Genomic DNA, 12,809 nt, shown 5'->3' with positions numbered 1-12,809 from the left:
AAAAACATATTTAAATTGAAGACATTGTCAACTAGGTCTCTATATGGAATGTAACTGAATGATCTGGAAGGCCTGTAACCACTATATAACATAAAACTGCTTCAACCAACCTGCAACATCTTTTTAGAAGAAAAGAAGAATCACCACCGAATTTCCCCTAGTGTTTACAATATTGTCCCTAAACAACTACATGCGAGAGATGTGAGTGGCAATGTGTTTTGCAGACTTCAGAACCAGGCTGCAGTCACAAGCTCTTTGAATTCCTCATGCAAATACTGAGCAAGTGTCACTGGCATCCCACAATTTTGCTATCAAAGGATAATTCCCACTGTCAAGAACATGCTGGCACACAATTTCAGTTGGTTTTCAAATGTGTCCTCCATCAAAAGTGTCAGAAGAACATTTCTACCCTTCCTTCTTTCTTCAATGCTAGTTAAGGAGAAGCATTAGAGGAACAAGGTCATTCAAAGGACAAATAAATAGTATAAAATAAATCCATACAAGATACCAACTATCTAATGTGATTTTTTAAAATAAAAAGCAGATAAAACCCACATTTTTTTGACGTAAAAAATACTTGAAGACTTCTGGGATTTATTCCTGAATCAAATATTAATTACTCCAGCATGATAAATTCCTGTTTGTGTTAGTAATCTATTAAAGTCCTTGTGAAAACCATGTATTTTAATCTAAGACTACAGCTAATAGCCTGAAAATTTTAAGTCTTGAAAGTACAATGTTAAGAAAAAGAAATTTTACTTTTCTAAACAAAATTCTGTAAATATTTACTTAGTGGCAAGTTACAGTTATATTTCAAATAATTTAGGAGTGTTTTTATTTACTTCAAACATAGAGACTGCATTTTTTTAACAAAGTACATTAGGTGCATTGTGTGCTGTTAATGTTCTTCTAAAATGTAAATACATACTTGAAACATCATTTTCTCATTCAAAAATTTCCAGCTCATTTTCTAAAATACAATCTAAGCACCTATACATTACATGGTTGTTTTAACTGCTGTTATTTTGATTAACTAAAACAACTATGTTTATCTTTCAGGTAATAAGGTGATTTCTTGAAATGCATTATTTTTAATTCTTTTACAGAAACTTCAGAACTGTATTATAGTTGTTCAAATCGACCTGAAACTAAAAATTGTTAAGAATGATTAATTTTAGAAACACGTAAATGTTTATCATTCATGTGCATCACTACTGAACATTACAGAATAAAAAAGTTCAACAATTAGGCAGCACTCATATGTTCTTCCCAGCCTGTTACAATGTATATTAAGTAATATTTAATTTCCAGACCTAAATTATTTGGTAATTAAAACTTAAAAGTAAACATTTTTCCAGAAATTAAAAAAGAGAAAAAATCTTCAATTACTTTACTGGTTATCTAAAAGAGAAATGTTGCTTCAGTCTTCCAACTTTACTGAACCCATTGTAATACTACTATGTGTTATTAAGCACAATCATAGCACACAGAACTATGTAACTAATGCAATTAAATTAAAATTTGTTTTCATCAGTACAATACACTGCAAATATACATGAATGTAATATTTCTAAATAAAACACACCAGCAGATACTATACTAAAAAACAGAGGCATTCTGAAAATATTAATTAGAAAGATGTGTTTGTGCGGAGCAATTAAAAATCAGACTGGCACAAAAGGAGACAGAAGAACAAGCTAGAAAACAGACTCTTGTCTGAAGGCAAAGACAATGTAGGCTGATTTGAAGTTAGCAAGAACTACCTGCTTCTGCTTCAAGCACAAAAAAACAGGTGCTGAGGGATGATATTCTATTCTGATTCAATTTCCATGAATGCAAATTAGGAGGAAAAAAAATCAAAGAACACCATAGAGAGAGTAATTTGGGAATTAATGATCAATTCAAGGTGGAAGGAGGAGGAAGGAATCAGAAATAAGGTCTCTGCAGTATCTTGCATCTGACAAGGAAAGAGATAAGCGCTGATAATACAAGACCAATAATGGTATCATAGAAAGACAGAATGGTTTAGATTGGAGGGAGCATTAAAGATCATCTAGTTCCAACCCTCTACCATGGTCAGGGACACTTTCACTAGACCAGATTGTTCAGAGCTCCACCCAGAGCTCTGGCTTTGAAAACTTTCAGGGATGGGAAGAATATATTTTAGTGAGAGCCATCAAAGAAGATTGGTTCAAAATATAACTGATTGTTAATGGTACAAATACGTTTTACTAGATATGTTCCAAAAATTCATCTCACAGTATGTTTGGACATCACAGACATGAAGAATGCTGGGCAGGGAGATGATTTGAAGTGGAACATAATGAAAAATGTCCCATGGCCAAATTCAGTCATTTTTGTGCACTAGATGGTGCAACCACAGATGGATATTTTCACAGTGATGGCTGTGCCTGCTCTGCAGAGGAAACAAACAAGAACATGGAACACAGCACTTCTCAGCAGGAACACAAATGAGCAAGCCTTGGCTTCAGGTATGCACAATGATTGCAAATGTTTGGGCTTTTTAGTTTTTATTATTTAAAAGTCTTTGTGCCAGAGAAGCAGTAATACAGAAGAATACTGTTCCATACTATTCTCTTTTTCCATTAATTGTAGCCTATTATTGTTGCCCTCTTCTGAAATGCAGCTGATTAAGCTCATAAAAGCTCGGTTTTAAATTTTCACATTCAGTTAAAGCTGAACTGAATCGTTCACTCCTCTCAGAGATACCATTTCAGAACTCCTTGGGGCCAATAGCACAGCAGAAATATTTATTTTCAGTTTCCATATGAGGATTTTAAAGTGCAGTTTGAGAGCTACTATTTATTAGGCTTTTTTTCCCTTTCTTACCTATTTATATTAATGAAATTTGCTATTCCAATTTAATCACAGGATGCCCATGAGATGATGAGGAAATGTATCTTTCAATAAGAACCAAGTACTCTTAAAAGTAGTAAGATCAAGAGATTTCAGGTTTCTCCAACCCTTAAAAAATTAAATAGAAGCAATCAGATGTTTGAAAACTCTACGTGTACCACACTTCCTTCGATCCTATTTCATTATAAACTATACTGTAAATTAGACTCAAACTAATAAAAGGATAATGGGAAAGATGATTAATAGACAATTAAGATTCAGGTAATACATCCGGTCCTCCAGAAGAAAGAATAAGAGAGTAGGTGTTAGTTGTTAGGACAACAGGAGATCCTGACAGAGACCGTTCCATTGGAGTACCTAGGGGAACAGCTAAGGCAACATATGAAACAAGTGGGCACCAGTGCCTGCTCAGCCTTTTGCTGACTTAGGCAATAAATAAGATACTCCCCACAATTTCACATATTATTTGATCTCTCATTTTCTTGCAGTCTGTAGATATCATATAATTTTGCAGGTCACAGTCATTTTCCAATTTAAAAGAACCTTTTATTTTTTTAATTTATGCTAGCCATTTTTATGGATTTCCCCAAACAATTTAGACTCTCTAACCTTCTCTATCAATTGTTTGCACTACACAACTGCTGACTCACATTCATTAGCAGGTTATTAAAATAGAATAGCTTGAGAAGAACATAAATTCATTACATAGTTCTTCATCTCATGCATAGAGATGAAGACAAGCAACAATACAGTTTGTGCTATTGGGATGTTAAGTGATTTCAAAGAGGAAGCCAGATCATTAAAATTCGGAAAAAAACATGAGTCCGTGCTGTGATAGTCTTATGTTAATGGATAAGAAAGAGTACATAACACTTCAAATTACTAGTCAGATAGACTTACTTTCTGTCCTTGCTAGGTTTTTATTTACTCAATGGGATAGGTAAGTTGTGGCAAGATTGTGAAATTTTGTTGTCCAAGAGTTTATGTGCTTTGAAAGAATCAAAGAAGATTTGAAAGAAGCATGCAACAGCCCCCACAAAATACATCATATATTGGTGAATGCATTCAAATATATGTATAATTGCCTGTAGAACAAATATAGCAATTCTTGGTGCTGGTTTTGCAAGCTGCAGTAGATTTTAGAACTCACACTAAAAATCCGTATAAGCTAAGTTATGCAAAATGATCAGTCAATATGTTCTGGAAAATATGGGAGCACAGGAAGTATTTAATTCACATCTGCCTCTTGACCTACCAGTGATGGCACCATTCTCTGTCATGTGTTGATCATATTTAACCAGCTGAATGGTTCAAAGGATAAAAGATTAGGATTACTTCCATCATTCCTAGCATTTTCATGTCCTAGTTGGATTTTTGTCAAGACTAGACACAGTGGATTGGAAACACACTCAGCCTGAAGGAACTCAGCATCAACTTCCTTGAAAGAAGAAAGGGAAAAACTCCAGAATGTATGAACAGTTACATAGAGGAGAGGCTTGATTCAACACTGAATAATGCATAAGCACAAGCATGACCTCTGCTTTCCAGTCTGTTCCTATAGATACCTGCAGGCTGAGTCATCCTCACTACAGCTCCTAGATGAGAACAAAAGTGAGAACCAAGATGATATGTTTCAGCTTATATAATCAATGTTATAAAATCTCTCTTGCGAGTAAAAAAATTTAAAAAAAATTATGAAATATTTGTAAAGTTTATAGACAATGAGGACACAGTAGGCATTATTCAAGAAGTCCCTAATCAGCTGTCTGAAGAAGTCCTAAAGTAGCAGATGGCTGGAAAGACAAAATGAAATATAACTATTCTTTTGTTATCACCAGATACAGGACTAAATGGATCTTTATTCTGGTACAATTTAACAGTTCTCATGAATCATCTTAATCCATATGGAAACTAAAATGTTTCATTTTAATCCTATATAGGAGTAGAAGAAGAGAGATAAACTTGAGGTCACATTTGGAAAGCAGAACTGAACAAGCTTCCTTTTAAATCCTACTGACTGCCTTTATTAGCCAGCTGTACAAAAGAAGCAGAGAGCTTCCATATTTTGGTGAGTTCCAATAAATACAGGTATTTGATAAATACTTTTGGGGACAAAAAAATATAGCTACTAAAATTCAGGAATGCACCTCCAAAAACAGAAGGAGATGAATACAAATCATTCCTAAGAGAGGTGTTGAGCTTTTGAAAGAAAATATTTGTATATTGAGAGTTGTTAGTAATTTAGGACACGTAAAAGTGCTATCAAAGCACAAATGGCCGTCTGAAATGTGATCACAAACCTGCATATTATTAAACCTTTTTCTTTCGCACTCAAAGAGATTCAGTGATACATTGAACAGCACAAGCACAAAAGTAATGGATGGATATCAGAAAGAAATACCAGATTTGTGCCTATTACATGGAAGAATAATGGGAGCCCTAAGGACAAAAAACCAAAACCTACTCTTCAAACATCTGTGAGGTTCCAACAATAGGACTGCAATTAATTTTACTCCAATTAAAATTTTCTTTTTTAAAAAGCATTGTGCTATTTTTAACTTGACAGATAAACGGCATCACTTAATCCTGCAATATTTAACAGCCATTCCTAAAACTGAATGTCACCTTAATGACAATATTTCTATTGTGCCTCTTTAAAGAAGATATATGTGCTACAAAGAGTTTTATAACAGTGAATCTCCATAAATAAAATACCAACAGCAACATGCATACTATTAGAGACACTGAAAACAAATTAAATCCAGTGCCTGAGGAAGCTATTAGGGTCCCATCTGAAAGTAAGAAACATGAGTCTCTGTACTGAAGACGTATTAGAAGGACTGTGAACAAGAATTGAAAAGGTATGAAAAAAACCTGACCCAGAAGGAGACATCACAATCATTGCTTCAGATAATGAAATGCAACTGAGTAATTGTGGCTTATATCATAATAGTAGTTGCTCACTGGAGTATGATTACTGCAGTATCAATCACACTAAGAGGTAAAAAAGCTGGTGTTACTTATTACTACAGAGCAAGGAAGCCATGTCATTTTTCCAGCAGAAACCAGACTTAAACTGTTAAATTAAACTATTAAAAATTGATCTATATGTCTCTCCTGGTGTAAAATACCAGATTTCATTACCTCTTGATTTTTCAAGGCAATTAAATATTATAGATAAGCCAACTTCAATTTTACATTTCACTTACCATTTCATTAAACTTAACATTTAGACAATATAATACCCAGTATATACTATTTTTCTTTCAGAGTTTTTCACAGAATGATAGGGGAAAAACTTTAATAGTATCCACAGTTTATCTTATCCTAGTATTTCTGAATACAGGTTGCAAGATATGAATTGATATGAATTTGTTCATTCTATGTAATATAAAAGAACAGCAACAGTTGGTGAAAAGCAATTCAGTTGATTAAAGCTATTTGTCAAACCCATTTGTATAGTCCTGCCATGATGAGTCTCTTAATGTCTCATAAGTCAATCTATTAGCAAATAAACCTCCACTTAGCATTGGAAGTTCTCCTTATATTGAACCAGACTCTTTCCAGCTGCAGTTTAATCCCATTGCTTCTCACGTAATCCATCACAGACCCAAAGAACAAACTGCTTGCCCTTTGTGTAGTTCTTCTTAAGTTGAAACATTATTTTTTTCTTCAGGCAAAGCCAGTTCCATTTCACCCTGTATTATCTTCCAAGTTCATGCTATTGTCAAAGAGGCCAGAGCTTATTTTGGTAGGCTACTTTTGCATATGAGCACTGAATGACACACATTTTTCCTGAATGACCAGGAGAGCTGACTAGAGCATTACAACAGCTCTGATCCCCTCAGCCTTCCTCCAAAAGTCTTGCAGCCACTTTTTATCTGCTTAGAGTGACACAGAAATGAGTCATGCCTGCATGAAGAAGCAGTCCCAGGTAATTATCATTTGACTAGATGGCTTTGGCTACATCCCTCAGATTTAAGCTCCTGGTAGACAGAAGACTTCCCTCAACATTAGGTCCAGACACTAGAGCAGTTTTCATCACACACAGGAGTGAGTCACTCATGACCAACCAATACAACATTTCCTCGTGGGAAAAATGATCCTTAATCTCACAGCTTTTCCAGCTTGCCAGGCTGCCATTTTATTTTTAATCTACTCTGTCATTAGGCTTGAAACTTCAGCTCCTGTGGGCAGCATTTTAATGCATCACTGCCTGAGGAGGGATATAATTTCCCTATGAAGAAAATCTGTGAGTTGAAATGTCTTGTTAGCTAGGTTTTTCTCAATCACAGTAGGTGCTATTGTAGATCTTCCTGACTTGTTACCAATCACCTTCTCCACACCCCCATTCCAGATTTCACCCTCTCTGACAGCTTTCCTTTGCAATTTCTTTAACTACTTCTTTAGAGATTTCACCAGCACATACGTTACAGCTGAGGCATCTTCCTCAGCCTTCTTTGGGAAGGGAACTGCAAACCATAACTCCTACAAATTCAGTTTAAGATTTGGATTTAGACATCAATACTTGTGGTTCCCACCTAGTTTCCAACTGGACTGTTAGCAAGTATTGGAAGAAAAATATATCACAACCCAACTGACATTTTCATCAGAGGTTTACTCTGTATATGATATGTTTGCTAAATGAAGGTCATTACTCTCCTTTTATTCCTTCCCTCTAAAAGTCCTATCCACAGCGTTTGAGCCACTTCTTCACTGAGTCAAATGGCTCCTTTCCTTATAGGTCCCTCTTTCCAGCCTAGTCTTTTCATTCTGACTGGACTGAAATAGAATAAAGCAGCTTGTTGAAGACTGCAACATATTTTGTTCCCCTGCCCTCAGTCCATAGACAATCTACTGATCTTGCTCATGAAGAGCTAACAGTTTGCCATGTTTGCATTGTTTCAGGATTCCTCAATTTTGTACAGATAATAACAGTTGCAGTTCATAGTCCAGAATTTAATATGACAAAAGGGGTAGTAAAATAACAGAAGAAATGAGGAATTTTATGTCGTCACAATTGTACATAAAAGGAGACAATTAACTGCCTTGACAGAACCTAATAGAAATGTAGCAAGTGATTTTTAAAACACATTTAATACTTACACCACAGCATACCAGTCTAAATTAATTCCTGATGTCAAAATTCATTAAATTTGCCAGTTTTCAGTAGAACAAACAAATACCTTTACCTGAGGCAACAAAGCTAAAGAGGTTTTCTTTAGTCTTTACGGGTATTATATCTTCCATCACTTCATAATCAACCCATTCATTTACTTTAGTTTGAGTGGATTAAAAATAAAATTATAGAAACATCTTGTCTTTGTTGTGTTATGTCACATTTCACTTCTTCTATCTAAAAGAATTACACAATTCTATTCTCTTGAAGCTCTCAGGAATAACAGCAATATTTATGAGACAATTTGTCTGACAGGACCAGATCAACTTCTTGTAAGCTAAAAAAATCACTTGTTATTACATTAATTAGATAATTTGCTTGACATAAGATGAAATAGGGGTTGAGAATTAGGTTCACATGATAATAAACATGGTATCAACACAATTGCTAAATTTTATATTACAAAAGAAAAAGAAATTTCATATATAAGATCATTATAAACACCAGAGTTTTTCAGTACCTGTTTTTGCTGGAAGCTCCCTATTCATCTGTATAACTGATCATTTTAAATTTCACTTGAAACACTACAAAATTATTTTGTAGTGCTTGTATAGTTAAAAGTCATATCCTCATATTTATAAAATACACCCTGCCCCTCCTCCTGATATCACTCTGCTCTCTATTCAGATTAATCGCAGACTGTCTCTAGCACTGTATTCAGTTATATCCTGAGCTGACTTTTAATGAGAACCTCTTTTGCAATAAAGCTTCCAGATTGCCATAAATAGGAAAGATTGGACTCTCCTTAACCTTCCTTCTCTTAACAAGCTGTTGAGCCTTAGCTTAAAAAGTCTTGAATTTCATTCCCTTCTAAGGAATACAGTACTCTCTATTGATCTCCAATTTGACCTCATGACTAAGAATTCATTAAAAAATAGTATGCAAAAATCTCTGTAAATATGGGTTTTCTCAAGTATCTTCTGGTATTTCTGAAAAGAAATGCTCAAATACTGATCAATATGGTCAAATGCAAGTGTAAAGAGCTGTGTGTCAGTGGAACCATGGATGAAAGGTAGGCCAAGCAGTAGAAGATTTTCTCAAGGGAGAAAAAAGAGTAAGGTAAAGATTTTTGCACAAATGAATTCACTTTCATCTCAGACTTTTTTTTCATTCTTCTTTGAGAAGTGTGTTAAAGGACAATTTAATTTTAACAATATTGTTAAGCTGACACTAGTAATAGATGGCATATTTTTCCTGCTTTGGATACAGTCTTTTAATCCTTAAATAGGAAGCCGTATAATAGTTAAGATCAACGGGATTTTCTCAAACCTCCCATAAACTTCCTATTTAGTGGCATTAAGAATGGCTAAGACAGGCATTAAGGATGTTACAAGCAAATTTATAGATGACTTTTACTTAAGTGTGCATTTTGGACAGATTTCAGAACAGCAACTCCCTGTCTAATTGCATTTCAGCAGTAAAGGAGATTGTTAAGTCAAAAGTATAGATTTTTGCTCTATCAGTATTTCTTGTAGTTCAAACATGATTTAGAGAGAGTTACAGAAGGGCCACAAAGACAATCAAAAGACTGGGAAGCCTGCCATATAAGGAAGCTTAAAAGAACTGGGATTGTTCAGCCTTGAAAATAGAGGGGTTAGGGGAGACCTTATTACCATGCACCAGTATTTAAAAGGTGATTACAAAGATGGAGACTTCCTTTTTACAAGGAGTCACAGGGAAAACACAGGGGTAATAAGTACAAGACACTCGCCGGGAGATTCCAATTTAACACAAGAGGAAAATTTTTGACAATGAGAACAATCAGTCATTGGAATAACCTCCTCAGGGAAGCAGTGGATTCCCCAGCTTTGGATACTTTTAAGATTCACCTGAATGGGGTTCTGGGAATTTTGTATAGACTGTACCTTTACCAAGAAAGACTGGATCAGACCATCCTCGATGTCCCCTTTCAACCTGACATTCTAAGATTCTATAATGTCATAAGGTTATAAATACAAGTAATACTATCCCACATTTTCAAGATACCAAGATGTGTACAGTTCTCTAAGTTCCAACATTAAAAGCGATATCAAAGGAAGAATTGTCCTTATAACACTTAAATTACTGGAATCAATTAAAAAAATTTTCTTTTTTTTTTTCCCCACAATGTCTTCTCCCATTACTTTAGTGAAATTTCAGTTGTCTATTATGGACATCATCTTTCCTGAAAGAAAAAAGCACACGCACACTTACCGAGAAAATTACTCCAGCACTATAGTTAAAATAAAAATCAGGAAACAAATTATTCAACAAAGGTATAATGAAGACAATGGCATAAGTAGAACATAAAAGCTATAATTTGCAAGTGAAATGCATATGTCAAGCTCTAATAAAAACAGATGCTGCGTAATGAGTAAAATTATATGAGGTTACATTAATATGTATTGTCACAATGAGAGAATTAACTGCATAAATTTGACATTATTATAAAAACACTTAAAATAGTAATATATATATATAAATGGTGTGTAATTTTTAGAAATTGAACTGAACAAAGCAACTGAATATCTGATTAGTATCATGCCTATTCATAAAGCATATACTGATGTGAGAGCATATGCTCAAAGCCACAGAAGAGAATCCCAAAGATGTGTGAAGGCAGCAATTTCATCAAATACAGAATTAGTCTTTCAGCATGACTACTAACTGTTCCTAGCAGTAATTAGGTGGATGTTAACACACACATTACAATTTGCAAAAGATTTAGTTTCGAGCTGGTCACAACCGAACAAAACCAGTAATGAAATAAAGCTATATGAAGAGAGTTTTTACTCTGAAACCATATGCACTGGTTGTTCTGTGCCACACAAAATTTATAACTCCTACTTTACTGCTATTTATTTCATCTAGAAACTTCCAGTACATAGCAAATGGATTTAGAACAGAGGCTCAGTCCCTTGAAGGTTTTAAGTAATGTAATGAGGATGTACTTGGAATGCATATATCTAAAATGCTTTTCACTAATGTATACCTAATATTCCCTCTGGTATCTAAGATGATCTGATTTTATTCAAGATTGTGTCAAACTTATCAATGGTGACAATCACCTGTTTACAACTGACCTTTTGAGTAAATTCTGATCAAAAAGAACATTCAATATCTTTCCTTTCTTGTCACTGTCTGCCAATAATTTTCTTTTCAAAATGGAGTCAATCAACCCTTTTCTTCTCCTCTCTGTTATTAATGGTACATATCAAAACTATTTGCACTCTTGCTGCTTGCCAGCTGAGGAGATCTCATGTTGTCCTATCATATTTCTGGTTCTATGTAGACAAGGGATATTTCCCAAGCCCACTCTTAGTTACAAATTCTACTGTGACACTTATTTCCTCTGTTTTGGGATACTAAAGAGTTAATCATTTAGCCGTGACACTTCCTTTTTTTTCCAGTGGATAAGTAGAATATGCATCTTACATAAAATATGGCTATCTAGTGAGTTTTGATTATAAAAGTATTCATATGTGAAAATGTAAAAGAAGTTATTTAGCACTGGTAACACTGTATTGGTAGACTCCCTTGTGCTCAACATGAAATACAAATGAAATAACAGGAGTAAACACAGAGACAGAGACAAAGAATACAAAGAGCTAGTAAGAAGCTGATAAAAAACTGATAAAAAGATTGGCACTGTTGAAAATAATCCCTTTATTAATATGAACTTTTACAATCTTCTAATGCCTGGGATAGAAGATGTAAATATGAAAAAAAAAAAGCAGTCTTTTTTTATGCTGAAAAGGTAACATTTCTGGAGCTAAAGAGTTGTCTATCCAAATCAAAAGGAAAAAAAGCATGCATCAGAGTTGTAGTTTGACAACATAAACCCAACATGGCCAGTGAAGCTACACAGACCAGGGATGAGGCAAGTTGGTTTCTTTTTTATTTGCTGCTGACCTCGTCAAGATGCAAGCTGCCTCCTAAGTCACCCCACTGTAAAGACTGAGTGGTATTATAACCAGGAGTAAGTAGGAAGTTTCCATGAGTCTGTTTCTATGGCTTTAAAAAAACGTAAGCATAAAACAAATAAGATGTGATTTATTTTGGTTTAGTCCATGAACTTACAAAGGTAAAGCGAAGTGGGTTTTGGATCAGAAGACAAAATAGAGGTCAGATAGCTATAATTACTTTAAGCTACATTTGGCATGCAATCTATCCAGCTATATAAATGGAAAATTATTTTACTGGTAGAGCTGTCTGCAAGCCTGGATTTTCTAGAGTTCTAGTTGCTATTTGAACAACAGGGAATACTCTTTCTTTAATTCAAATTGCACACTCTGTTTTCCTGACTGCTGTTTATTATATTTTTGAGATGAAAGTGCTGTTTATGGTTACTGTTTGGTAAATGAATGAGCTAATAGCCATACTGCTGCAGCAAGAGTAGTTAGCTTAATTAAGGTGCAGACATACATTGCTAAATAGTCTGGAGAGGTACACTGACTATCTCGTTAAGCACATAACTTTAAAAATAATCTGTTTAAAACAGCTTGTCAACAGCCTCTTAGGATTTGGCTTGCTATAATATTTTAAAACACAGTTTATGTTTATACAGCAATATAAAGATACATTTATGTTAATCTGGTGCAAAAGGAAATAATTCTGATATCAAACATGCATACACACTGTGATTTATCAATTATTTAAAGAGTAACTGGAAAAGAATGTTAGCTTAAGGACATATTTCTTCTTGTGAAACACTCTATTGATGATGTAAAAAAAAACCAAAACTTTCAAATTATTATTGCTACAGTTTCAAAAT

At 34.4% G+C, this 12,809-nt stretch overlaps 1 protein-coding gene across 2 annotated transcripts in view; it reads right to left on the bottom strand.

The window, feature by feature from the left end:
• Positions 1-12,809, bottom strand: part of SNTG1 (syntrophin gamma 1) — a 320,654-nt gene that overhangs the window by 73,199 nt on the left and 234,646 nt on the right. The window lies entirely within an intron of this gene.

Source organism: Molothrus aeneus, chromosome 1 (genome assembly GCF_037042795.1).
Source record: "Molothrus aeneus isolate 106 chromosome 1, BPBGC_Maene_1.0, whole genome shotgun sequence".
Lineage (NCBI taxonomy): Eukaryota > Metazoa > Chordata > Aves > Passeriformes > Icteridae > Molothrus > Molothrus aeneus.
The sequence above is the reverse complement of the archived record's forward strand: the minus strand, read 5'-3'. Positions and strand labels throughout refer to the sequence as shown.